The 13,224-nt window shown below is 32.7% G+C and overlaps 1 long non-coding RNA gene across 2 annotated transcripts; it reads right to left on the bottom strand.

Moving 5' to 3' along the window:
- Positions 1-5,788: 5,788 nt before the first annotated feature.
- Positions 5,789-8,319, bottom strand: LOC117315979. 2 transcript variants are annotated; one of them, XR_004529797.1, is made up of 3 exons: positions 7,948-8,319; positions 6,254-6,370; positions 5,789-5,951 (listed from the first exon to the last, which is right to left on the bottom strand). It is a non-coding gene; the product is annotated as an uncharacterized LOC117315979 (long non-coding RNA). The 2 variants fall into 2 exon arrangements; XR_004529796.1 differs by having other exon boundaries at positions 7,943-8,319.
- Between the last annotated feature and the right edge of the window lie 4,905 nt (positions 8,320-13,224).

Raw genomic sequence — 13,224 nt, forward strand, 5'->3', positions numbered from 1 at the left:
CCCCAGAGAATAACATTAAGACTCACATTACAATAGCGGGAGAGATTATCAAATAAAGTTTCACGCTCTCTTCACTACAATATACAATCAAAAAAATAATGATACACGTTTTCACACTCATTACCACATGCACAGGTTGTATCATTAATTATATTTACTCTATACAAATCATAGTTTAAGCTACTACAAACATGTCTTAACCTTGTGTGTAAAACATTTAATTTTCTTTTTCCAGTTAGATAATAAATAGGTAATATATCACGATTGTTTTCTATTTTGGATTTAAATCTACTAATGGATGGCTGTTCTCTGACATCAATAGGTAAATTATTCCATAACCTAATAGAAGATGGGATAAAGGATTCATAAGAAGTAGACAATCGAAAATTTGGAACGGTATAGTTTTCTTTATTTCTAACATTATACGAATTACGTTCACCTACTCTTGGAGGAAGAAGATTGCTGAAATAGGAAGGAGTTAAATCATTGTGGAGTTTATACATCATTGAAAGTTTACGGAACTTTCTTCTTTCAGATAAAGGTTGGAGCTGGGATTCTTTATATAGAGATTGTTTGCTAGATAAAGATGGCATGCCGGTAATGATTCTTGCTGCCTCAAGTTGAACTTGTTCTAGTTTATTTACATCTGCCAGAGAACAACCATCCCATACCTCACAAGCATATTCCAATACAGGCAACACAAATACTCTATAAATTCGTAATAAAGTTTTTCTACTCGACAAAAATTTGAATTTCCTTCACACCGATACTTTTTTCATACATGTTTTTATTATTTCTGCTATGTGCAGGGACCACTTTGCATCCGAACTGAAAGTCACACCTAAATGTCTATGGTTACCAACTAGTTTCAAAGTTTCTTCTCCAAAAGTAAGGTTCAAGGGTGGAATATTTTTTGAATTTGTTATTAGCAATACATCAGTTTTTTGTGGGTTAAATTTAGTGAGCCAGTCTTGAGACCATTTATTGAGTTTTTGCAAGTCATTATTAAGAGATCTTTGAATGTCTAAAAGAGATGATGAAGAATACATTAACGAAGAGTCATCAGCAAATAAACGAGATATACTATTCATATTATCAACAATATCATTTATATATATTAAAAACAAAAGGGGTCCCAAAACGCTTCCCTGTGGTACGCCAGCAGTCGTGTAACCTGTATTTTTCTCGTTAAATCGCGTTTGTTATCCCGTTCAAACGCGATAGTTATCTCGTTAAAACGCGTTAGTTATCTCGTTTACAGGCGATAATTATCTCGTTAAAAACAGTAGTTTCCCATTAAAACGCGGTAATTTTATATCGTTAAAATGCGTTAGGTATCCCGTTAAAACGCGATAGTTATCTCGTTAAAACACGATAGCTATATCATTAAAACGTGATAGTTATCTCGTTAAAACGGGTTAGTTATCTCGTTAAAATGTGATAGTTATCCCGTTAAAACGGAATAATTATATCGTTCAAATGCGTTAGTTATCTCGTTAAACCGCGATAAATATCTTCTTAAACTGCGTTAGCTATCCCGGTAAACCGCGATAATTATCTTCTTAAAATGCGTTAGTTATCCCGTTAAAACGCGATAGTCATCTCGTTAAAATGCATTAGTTATCCCGTTAAAACGCGATAGTTATATCGTTAAAACGCGTTAGTTATCTCGTTTAAACGCGATAATTATCTCGTTAAAACGCGTATGTTATTCCGTTAAAACGCGATAATTATCTCGTTAAAACGCGTTAGTTATCCCGTTAAAACGCGATAATTATCTTGTTTAAATGCAGTAGTTATCCCGTTAAAACGCGATAATTTTTGATCGTTAAAATGCGTTAGTTATCTCGTTAACGCGATAGTTATCTCCTTAAAATGCGTTAGTTATCCCGTTAAAACGCGATAGTTATCTCGTTAAAACTCGTTAGTTATCTCGTTTAAACGCGATAATTATCTTCTTAAATGCTGTAGTTTCCCGTTAAAACGCGGTAATTTTATATCCTTAAAATGCCTTAGTTATCCCGTTAAAACGCGATAGTTATCTCGTTAAAACGCGTTTGTTATCCCGTTCAAACGCGATAGTTGTCTCATTAAAACGCGTTAGTTATCCCGTTAAAACGTGTAAGTTATCCCGTTAAAACGGCATAATTATATCGTTAAAATGCGTTAGCTATCCCGTTAACCCGCGATAATTATCTTCTTCAAATGCGTTAGTTATCCCGTTAAAACGCGATAGTTATGTCGTTAAAACGCGTTAGTTATCCAGTTAAAACGCGATAATTATCTCGTTAAAATGCGTTAGTTATCTCGTTAAAACGCGATAATTATCTCCTTAAAATGCGTTAGTTATTCTGTTAAAACGCGATAGTTATCTTTTAAAAACGCGTTAGTTATCCCGTTAAAACGCGATAGTTATATCGTTAAAACGCGTTCGTTATCTCTTCAAAACGCGTTAGTAATCTCGTTAAAACGCGATAATTATCTCGTTAAAATGCGTTAGTTATCTCGTTAAAACGCGATAGTTATCTCGTTTAAATGCGTTAGTTATCTCGTTAAAACGCGATTGTTATCTCGTTAAAACGCGTTTGTTACCCCGTCAAAACGCGATAGTTTTCTCGTTAAAACACGATAGCTATATCATTAAAACGTGATATTTATCTTCTTAAAACGCGTTAGTTATCTCGTTCAAACGCGTTCTTTATCCCAATAAAACGCGATCATTATCTCGTTAAAATGCGTTAGTTATCTCGTTAAAACGCGATAATGATCTCCTTAAAATGCGTTAGTTATACCGTTAAAACGCGATAGTCATCTCGTTAAAATGCATTAGTTATCCCGTTAAAACGCGATAATTAGATCGTTAAAATGCGTTAGTTATCCCGTTAAAACGGGATAGTTATTTCGCTAAAACCCGAGAGCTATATCAATAAAACCGGATAGTTATCTCGTTAAAACGTGTTAGTTATCTCGTTAAAACGTGTTAGTTATCCTGTTAAAACGGGATAATTATATCGTTCAAATGCGTTAGCTATCCCGTTAAAACGCGATAATTATCTCGTTAAAATCCGTTAATTAACTCGTTAAAACGCGATAATTATTTCCTTGAAGCGCGTTATTTATCCCGTTAAAACGCGATAGTTATCTCGTTAAAACACGTTAGTTATCCCATTAAAACGTGTAAGTTATGCCGTTAAAACGGCATAATTATATCGTTCAAATGCGTTAGCTATCCCGTTAAAATGAGATAATTATATCGTAAAAATGCGTTAGTTATCCCGTTAAAACGGCATAATTATATCGTTAAAATGCGTTAGCTATCCCGTTAAAACGAGATAATTATATCGTAAAAATGCGTTAGTTATCCCGTTCAAACGCAATAGTTATCTCGTTAAAACGCGATAGTTATATCATTAAAACGCGTTAGTTATCTCGTTAAAACGCGATTGTCATCTTGTTAAAATGCATTAGTTATCCCGTTAAAACGCGATAGTTATCTCATTTAAACGCGATAAGTATTCGTTAAAACGCGTTAGTTATCCCGTTAAAACGCGTTAGTTATCCCGTTAAAACGCGATAGTCATCTCGTTAAAATGCATTAGTTATCCCGTTAAAACGCGATAGTTATCTCGTTTCTTTTAGCTATATCATTAAAACGTGATAGTTATCTCGTTAAAACACGTTAGTTATCCCATTAAAACGTGTAAATTATGCCGTTAAAACGGCATAATTATTTCGTTCAAATGCGTTAGCTATCCCGTTAAAATGAGATAATTATATCGTAAAAATGCGTTAGTTATCCCGTTAAAACCCGATAGTTATCTCGTTAAAACGCGTTAGTTATCCCGTTAAAACGCGTTAGTTATCCCGTTAAAACGCGATAGTCATCTCGTTAAAATGCATTAGTTATCCCGTTAAAACGCGATAGTTATATTATTAAAATGCGTTAGTTATCTCGTTAAAACGCGATTGTCATCTTGTTAAAATGCATTAGTTATCCCGTTAAAACGCGATAGTTATATCGTTAAAACGCGTTAGTTATCTCGTTTAAACGCGATAAGTATTCGTTAAAACGCGTTAGTTATCCCGTTAAAACGCGTTAGTTATCCCGTTAAAACGCGATAGTCATCTCGTTAAAATGCATTAGTTATCCCGTTAAAACGCGATAGTTATATCATTAAAACGCGTTAGTTATCTCGTTTAACCCCTTAACTCCCATGATTTTTTAATGGAACTGAAAAAAATCCGACATTTTGGTTCATCATGATTTTTCACCCTTTTGCGTCAACATTTTTGGTAAACAACCCATATATATTTAGAAACTTGAGAATATAACCTTTTCAAATTTAGTAACAAAAGTGGTGTTTTTGCATTATTGACGTTACCATGGTAACCAAAATTTATGATTTTATGAAAAAAGTTACTTATTTCATATGTTTATACATTTTAAGCCACTGAGAGTGAATTTAGTGCTAGTTTATAAAATTAATGATATATCAGACTCTTCAGGAAGGAGGATGAACACAAATAAAAGTAGTATTTTCTTTTTATTTGCAGTTGTTGTCATAGTTACTGACTGAAATTAAAAGCAGTGATTATTGTAAAAAAAGTTTTTATTTCCGTTTTATCTGCCTAGACTTCATTGTAAGAAATTTGATTTTGTATTACAGGTATAATGGTTTAGTCAGCAGTCTATCTATATAGTGAATCTTGTAAAGAGGACCTATCCAGGTTTTATGGCAAAACCTCTATTTTTTTATTTAAAACATTACCATGGCAACCAGAAGTGAAAATACGTAAAAATGTGATATTTTACTTGGAAAAACATGCGCATGTGCTCCCATCTGAATAAAAATGTAAAATGTAAAACAGTTTGCAGCTTAGATTGCTGTATATGATTATAAATGTTAATTATAAATCATATTCATAAGTAGGTTGTTGTTTTCATGGTTTTAACATTAATAATCAATCTTTCGAAAGTTATATTCAGTTATATTTATTCCTTTCCTATTTTATGGTTTTAGTCAACAGCTAACATGTGCCTCCAAAACATGATATTGAAGCTGATTTTATCAATGTGAATTTTACCATTATGTACATTGCAGAAAATGTAAAATTGCAATTCCTCTCTTCAACATGTAGAATCTATGTACATTCTGTATCCATTTTTGGTTGCCATGGCTACCAATTTAGCAGGTGACCATTTTGATGTTTCAGGTCTTCTTCACTTGTTGTATTTGTTCTAGTTTCTCAATACTTATCATAATTAGCCACTTGATCACAGATATAGGATGATTAACAAAAAGGTCATAATAACTAGCATATGGTACTACTATTATACTAAAAACAGATTTACTGATAAAAATTAAAATTATTGAAGGCATGCAAATCAAATGGTTATAACCATCTTTGCTCATCATTCTGTGTGTGTATGTCTTCCTGGTTGAGAAATCCTAGACTTAATTCATAGACAATAGACATGAAGAAATATAGACAAGTGAAGGAAGTCCAAGTTCCCCAAAGGAACATAGTTATTGATGAAAATTTCAGTTTGAATAATCCAGTTTGGCAGACAAACAAGTTGATTGATATAAACACTTGAACTTTGTTGGTTACATGTTTATTATGGATTATAAAGAATTCTCAACTATATTTATTACATGGCCAGGCAAGCCATATTTGGTATAAATGATATATTGATGTACCATGTTTTTGAAAATAATAATTCACTTAAGATCAAAATTACATGATTCAACATGGAAGCAGTTGAAAAACAACACCAACACAAATATTGAGTTATGTAATTTTAATCAATGACACAGAACAGTGGGAGATGGTAGCTAAGGGAAACTATGCCTAAATCTGCTGTCTCTGGTGGCAGGGGATGGCATTTATCCTCTAGTATTGGTCACACCACAAATATCCACATAAATAAAGTCCTAAAGCTGATGTACCTGAAATTTGAAATGGGAGAAAATCAATATCATAAGCATCCAGATACATGTATATACACTAATAAAATATCTTATTTGCAAGGCATTACAGATTTATTCTAAAGAATATGGTAATATATAATGCTCACTTCAAAATTTCAAATGAAACAGTCAATAATGAAGTATAGGAAATGAGCTCACATACATATAGAAAAGCAGAAAATAATGATCAATTTAAACAAAACCAAATATCCTCAGAAGCTATAATATAATAAACATTTTAATTGTAGTGAATTTGTAATTAGATAAATCTATTAGCTTACCTTTGATGTCATATATTAGGCAGAATCATCAATAAGCCAATGTTCACATTAAATTTTGTACACCAAGCTTGCTAGTAAAATTGAGACAGCTCCAGAACTTACAAGTAAGGGGAATACCTGAAACACAAAATGAACTTTATTCAAATGTTGTTGATTGCTTGTTTCACATGGTCCTGTTTAAAAAATACAAAAAAAAGAAAGAAAAATTGAGATATCATTAATGTGGAATATTTTAAAAAGCCTTAAAATGAACTTTTAGAAAGTTAAACAAACATGCCCACCAACCAAATCTGCATTTCAAATATTCATAACATTGTTCTGAAAATCCAAATAAGCACACCAATGAGTTTCTTCTTGCCCTACTGCCAGACATTAGACATTTTGATGGTAAGATCATTATGTCTCATAAAGGACATCTCTCGATCTAAGTGTCTTATGTTTGGTGTTTAGGTCAGAGGAAACTCGGGTTACTCTCAAACAGAGAAATACACGTTATAACCCTGCTTCAGTGTCCCACTCCTCACTAATAATAACTGTGAAAACTTGTAATTACTTATTTTTTCTGTCTTGTGTGGATCCTTAGAGGATTAATCATAATAAAGCATAAAATGATAATTACTAGCTAACCAGCATTATATCTGCCAACACAAGTATCTGCCTATCTTTGATTTATTCAAATTATTTGCTTTCAACAATGTTCCCAGCCTTTACTGGCATAGAATACTTACTGAAACATGTACAACTACACATATCTCTACACCTGTATACATGTATACATGTATCAGTCTATTTCACATAAAAAAGTCTGACACAACATATAATGCTTGAATTCTGACAAAAGCTGGGGGGTGTCACATGTTGATCCTCATCCATTTGTAGTAAGCACAGTAACAATAAAAACACTTTATATATATGGGGGTAGGGATATGAGCCCTAACATGAATATATATATAAGAACCCAACCTATATCAGCACACCATGATCCAAACATTGTAGAATTCACAACCAGCTAAACTCAAGAACAGCTATTTGGTATTTTCAGTAATCCTCTATCACCTCTTTTATCAACCATACCATGTGACTTTTTTTCTGAATTTATATACCACTGTTGCAAAACTGAAATTTTATGAATAGGTCTCACTTTTTCATCTCCCATGTATTTTTCATTATGTGAAATGCAATAAAAGCAAATTCATCCAATTTTAGTTGATACATGCATGTACAGAAATTTGGCAAAAACATCAAGAACGTTTTACTATTTGTACACACAAACATATTTAATATACTGATGTAAAGTAAAAATTAGAAATTAAATTCATAGAGATAAATATTGATAATTCTGATACAAAATACTGTTATGATGAAATTTATTGTAACCTCCCCTCCTCCCCCCACACCCCCAACAAACAAAGAAAAAAGAAGAAGAAGAAAATCAAATAAAAAATAAATGAAACAAGAACTAAATTGTTGTTTTAATGTGAATATTGTTTTAACTGGTCATATTTCATTTGGAGCCAATATACAAATGTAGGCCTATCTTGTAACACAATAAATGAAATTAAAGCAATATTACATGCAGATACTCATGTAAACATATGACATGAATATATATTTGTAAAAAATGCATATAAGATATTGCTTGTACTTTTTGTATTCTCGTGTCTATAGAACTTCACTTTATGTACTTACCTTACCTACGTTATGTTCATCTGTAGGCCTATCTGAACATGATTGTTTGTCTGTTTGTTTGTGTCCATATACAGGGTACGTCCGCAGCTCTTCATAATGCCCAGTGTCACCTCACAGTTTGTTAGTTGAGTTGACAGTGCATGGTCACTGCATATTGTTTTGGTGACGACTTGTATCGGTAATATGTTCGGTCCGCGAAAACAATCGGCACCAGGCACATGTCTATCCCACCATTTAGAAACCGAAAGTGATCATCTAGGAAATACCCGATTACTATAAATAGATTTTGCTGTCGTCGGCTTTATTTTTATTTATTCATTTTTTTATTATTATTTGTATTCAAAATATGTGCTATCACAAAAGTGCCACAAAAGTGATGTTTCTGATGAAACCAAGACCATATATTGCGTTATGAAAACAGCAGAAACTAAAAGTTGTCGATCGTATTCGCGCAGGTGCTTGCGTTATCGACTCGCTCTTGCACGACGTCAAGTTACTGTGGTGTTTCGTTAAAATAATACGGATTTATGGAAACTTTTAATCATTTATTTGGTACTTTATGACTTATAGAATTGTGTATTTTGGTCAGTTTTTTCTTGGCTTCAATTGTATATGTCATGATTACTATTTTTTATGCAAAAAATCATTAAAATTTGTCGATGTGTGCTGCGTACGGTATAGAACCATACATCACATGTACTTTATTGACAAAAAACATCACTTTTTGGAGGATTCCTGTAAGATAGGGGAATATACATAATATTGAGAGTATTGACTACCACTGTTGTGAATTACAGGCATTATTTCTCGCTATATTTTAAGTAATGTGAGATACAAAATCGAATCCGCGCTTTGACGATTACGCCGGCTGAAACACGACGTCAACAATTCAAAATAGTCGAAAAAAAGGTTGGCTTGTTTTTTCAACTCATAAAATGTATCAGAAAAGTTTGTCAAATGAAATTTTACAAAGAACAAATGTTGTTGGATATTTTCTCCCGTTTTACTAGGTATATTCGGTATCTCAATAGGTAAACAAATAAGGGAGATACGACCATTTCCCTAACACCGACGTGCTATTGGCGTAGTTTGGCGTAGTTGGGAGTTAAGGGGTTAAACGCGATAAGTATTCGTTAAAACGCGTGAGTTATCTCGTTAAAACGCGATAGTTATCTCGTTAAAACGCGATAGTTTTCTCGTTAAAACACGATAGCTATATCATTAAAACGTGATATTTATCTTCCTAAAACGCGTTAGTTATCTCGTTCAAACGCGTTATTTATCCCAATAAAAAGCGATAATTTTCTCGTTAAAATGCGTTAGTTATCTCGTTAAAACATGATAGATATCACGTTTAAACGCGATAGTTATCTCGTTAAAACGCGATAATGATCTCCTTAAAATGCGTTAGTTATACCGTTAAAACGCGATAGTCATCTCGTTAAAATGCATTAGTTATCCCGTTAAAACGAGATAATTAGATCGTTAAAATGCGTTAGTTATCCCGTTAAAACGCGATAGTTATTTCGCTAAAACCTGAGAGCTATATCAATAAAACCGGATAGTTATCCTGTTAAAACGGGATAATTATATCGTTAAAATGCGTTAGTTATCTCGTTAAAACGCGATAATTATCTCGTTAAAATCCGTTAATTAACTAGTTAAAACGCGATAATTATCTCCTTGAAGCGCGTTAGTTATCTCGTTAAAACGCGATAGTTATCTCGTTAAAATGCATTAGTAATCCCGTTAAAACGCGATATTTTGTTTAAATGCGTTATTTATCCCGTTAAAACGCGATAGTTATCTCGTTTCTTTTAGCGATATCATTAAAACGTGATAGTTATCTCGTTAAAACGCGTTAGTTATCCCATTAAAACGTGTAAGTTATGCCGTTAAAACGGCATAATTATATCGTTAAAATGCGTTAGCTATCCCGTTAAAACGAGATAATTATATCGTAAAAATGCGTTAGTTATCCCGTTAAAACTCGATAGTTATCTCGTTAAAATGCGTTAGTTATCCCGCTAAAACGGATAATTATCTCCTTAAAATGCGTTAGTTATCCCGTTAAAACGCGATAGTCATCTTGTTAAAATGCATTAGTTATCTCGTTAAAACGCGATAGTTAGGTAGCAGTGTACAGTAAAAATGCCAAATTCTGAAAAATATGGCACATGCTTTAGATATGTAAACATTGCCAGTTAACCTTACATATAACCTCTAATAAAGTATATATATTTGAAATCTGTACAACATTTGCAATTTTAATAGAGCTCTGAAGGATAAGTAAACTGATATTTTCTGTGATTTTTAGAGCTGTGAATACCATGGTAACAGCTTAAAAAATTCTCAAAAATTGCAAAATATTATGATATTTGACCCAAAATGGCACAATTCTCTACACAATTTTTTTTCTGAAACCTATTTAAAATTAAATATCTCTATCCCAAAGACAGAATTAATCTTGTTTGGACATATGTTGTAAATTAAGTTTTTCCGCTATCTTACCTTTTCTGTGGGCTTCCATTTTGCGCTGTAGGCAAAACTAAATTTCCTGTGTAAACACACGTTCGGAAAATCCGGATATTTAAAATCCGGAACCAATTTATTGATTTTTGTTTTAATAAATGTGAAGCCTGTATGAACTACTTCATACTGGATATACCAATTATAGTGTACATTTATTTTTTCATTTTTTATACATATCATAATACAGGAGTTATTTGCTTAACAAAAAAAATTGCCCATGGCCAGGCTGTCTTACTGTGGTGTGCTACCTTATATCGTTAAAACGCATTAGTTATCTCGCTTAAACGCGATAAGTATTCGTTAAAACGCGTTAGTTATCCCGTTAAAACGCGATAGTTATATCGTTAAAACGCGTTCGTTATCTCTTTAAAACGCGTTAGTAATCTCGTTAAAACGAGATAATTATCTCGTTAAAATGCGTTAGTTATCTCGTTAAAACGCGATAGTTATCTCGTTTAAATGCGTTAGTTATCTCGTTAAAACGCGATAGTTATCTCGTTAAAACACGTTTGTTATCCCGTTAAAACGCGATAGTTATCTCGTTAAAACACGATAGCTATATCATTAAAATGTGATATTTATCTTCTTAAAACGCGTTAGTTATCTCGTTCAAACGCGTTATTAATCCCAATAAAACGCGATAATTATCTCGTTAAAATGCGTTAGTTATCTCGTTAAAACGCGATAGATATCACGTTTAAACGCGATAGTTATCTCGTTAAAACGCGATAATGATCTCCTTAAAATGCGTTAGTTATACCGTTAAAACGCGATAGTCATCTCGTTAAAATGCATTAGTTATCTGTTAAAACGCGATAATTAGATCGTTAAAATGCGTTAGTTATCCCGTTAAAACGCGATAGCTATTTCGCTAAAACCCGAGAGCTATATCAATAAAACCGGATTGTTATCTCGTTAAAACGTGTTAGTTATCTCGTTAAAACGTGTTAGTTATCCTGTTAAAACGTGTTAGTTATCCTTTAAAACGGGATCATCATATCGTTAAAATGCGTTAGTTATCCCGTTAAAACATGTTAGTTATCTCGTTAAACCGCGATAATTATCTTCTTAAAATGCGTTAGCTATCCCGTTAAACCGCGATAATTATCTTCTTAAATTGCGTTAGTTATCTCGTTAAAACGCGATAGATATATCGTTAAAACGTGTTAGTTATCTCGTTAAAACGCTACAATTATCTTCTTAAAATGCGTTAGTTATCTCGTTAAAACGAGATAATTATATCGTAAAAATGCGTTAGTTATCCCGTTAAAACCCGATAGTTATCTCGTTAAAACGCGTTAGTTATCCCGTTAAAACGCGATAATTATCTCCTTAAAATGCGTTAGTTATCCCGTTAAAACGCGATAGTCATCTTGTTAAAATGCATTAGTTATCCCGTTAAAACGCGATAGTTATATCGTTAAAACTCGTTAGGTATCTCGTTTAAACGCGATAAGTATTCGTTAAAACGCGTTAGTTATCCCGTTAAAACGCGATAGTTATATCGTTAAAACGCGTTCGTTATCTCTTTAAAACGCGTTAGTAATCTCGTTAAAACGAGATAATTATCTCGTTAAAATGCGTTAGTTATCTCGTTAAAACGCGATAGTTATCTCGTTTAAATGCGTTAGTTATCTCGTTAAAACGCGATAGTTATCTCGTTAAAACACGTTTGTTATCCCGTTAAAACGCGATAGTTATCTCGTTAAAACACGATAGCTATCTCGTTAAAATGCGTTAGTTATCTCGTTAAAACGCGTTAGTTATCTCGTTCAAAACGCGTTAGTTATCCCGTTTAAAACCCCATCAGTATTCGGTTTAAAAAAGCGTAAAATCCCCTTAAAACCCCGATAGTTACTCGTTAAAAAACGATAGCCATATCATTTAAAAAGGGATAGTTATCTCGTTTTAAAAAGGGGTTTTTGGTTTTCTCGTTAAAACGTTTTTAGTTATCCCTTTTAAAAAAGGGGTCATTAATCGTTAAAAAGCGTTAGTTTCTCGTTAAAAAAGTGATAATTTTCTTCTTAAAATGCCCTTTGCTTTTCCCGTTTAAAAAGCGAATTATTTTCTTAAATTGCGTTAGGTTTTTCCCCCTTTTTTTAAAATGTTAGTTATCCCGTGAAAAAAGGGATAATTTTATCGTTTAAAAGGGGTTAGGGTATCCCGTTAAACGGGGATAATTATATCGTAAAAATGGTTAGTTTTCCCGTTTTAAACGCAATAGTTTTCTCGGGTTTAAAAAAATTTTGTTTTCCCCTTTTTTTAAAAGATAATTATCTCGTTAAAATGCGTTAGTTATCTCGTTAAAACGCGATAGATATCTCGTTAAAAAGCGTTAGTTATCTCGTTAAAACGCGATAATTATCTTCTTAAAATGCGTTAGTTATCTCGTTAAAACGAGATAATTATATCGTAAAAATGCGTTAGTTATCCCGTTAAAACCCGATAGTTATCTCGTTAAAACGCGTTAGTTATCCCGTTAAAACGCGATAATTATCTCCTTAAAATGCGTTAGTTATCCCGTTAAAACGCGATAGTCATCTTGTTAAAATGCATTAGTTATCCCGTTAAAACGCGATAGTTATATCGTTAAAACTCGTTAGGTATCTCGTTTAAACGCGATAAGTATTCGTTAAAACGCGTTAGTTATCCCGTTAAAACGCGATAGTTATATCGTTAAAACGCGTTCGTTATCTCTTTAAAACGCGTTAGTAATCTCGTTAAAACGAGATAATTATCTCGTTAAAATG

Source organism: Pecten maximus, chromosome 17, assembly GCF_902652985.1.
Source record: "Pecten maximus chromosome 17, xPecMax1.1, whole genome shotgun sequence".
Classification (NCBI taxonomy): domain Eukaryota; kingdom Metazoa; phylum Mollusca; class Bivalvia; order Pectinida; family Pectinidae; genus Pecten; species Pecten maximus.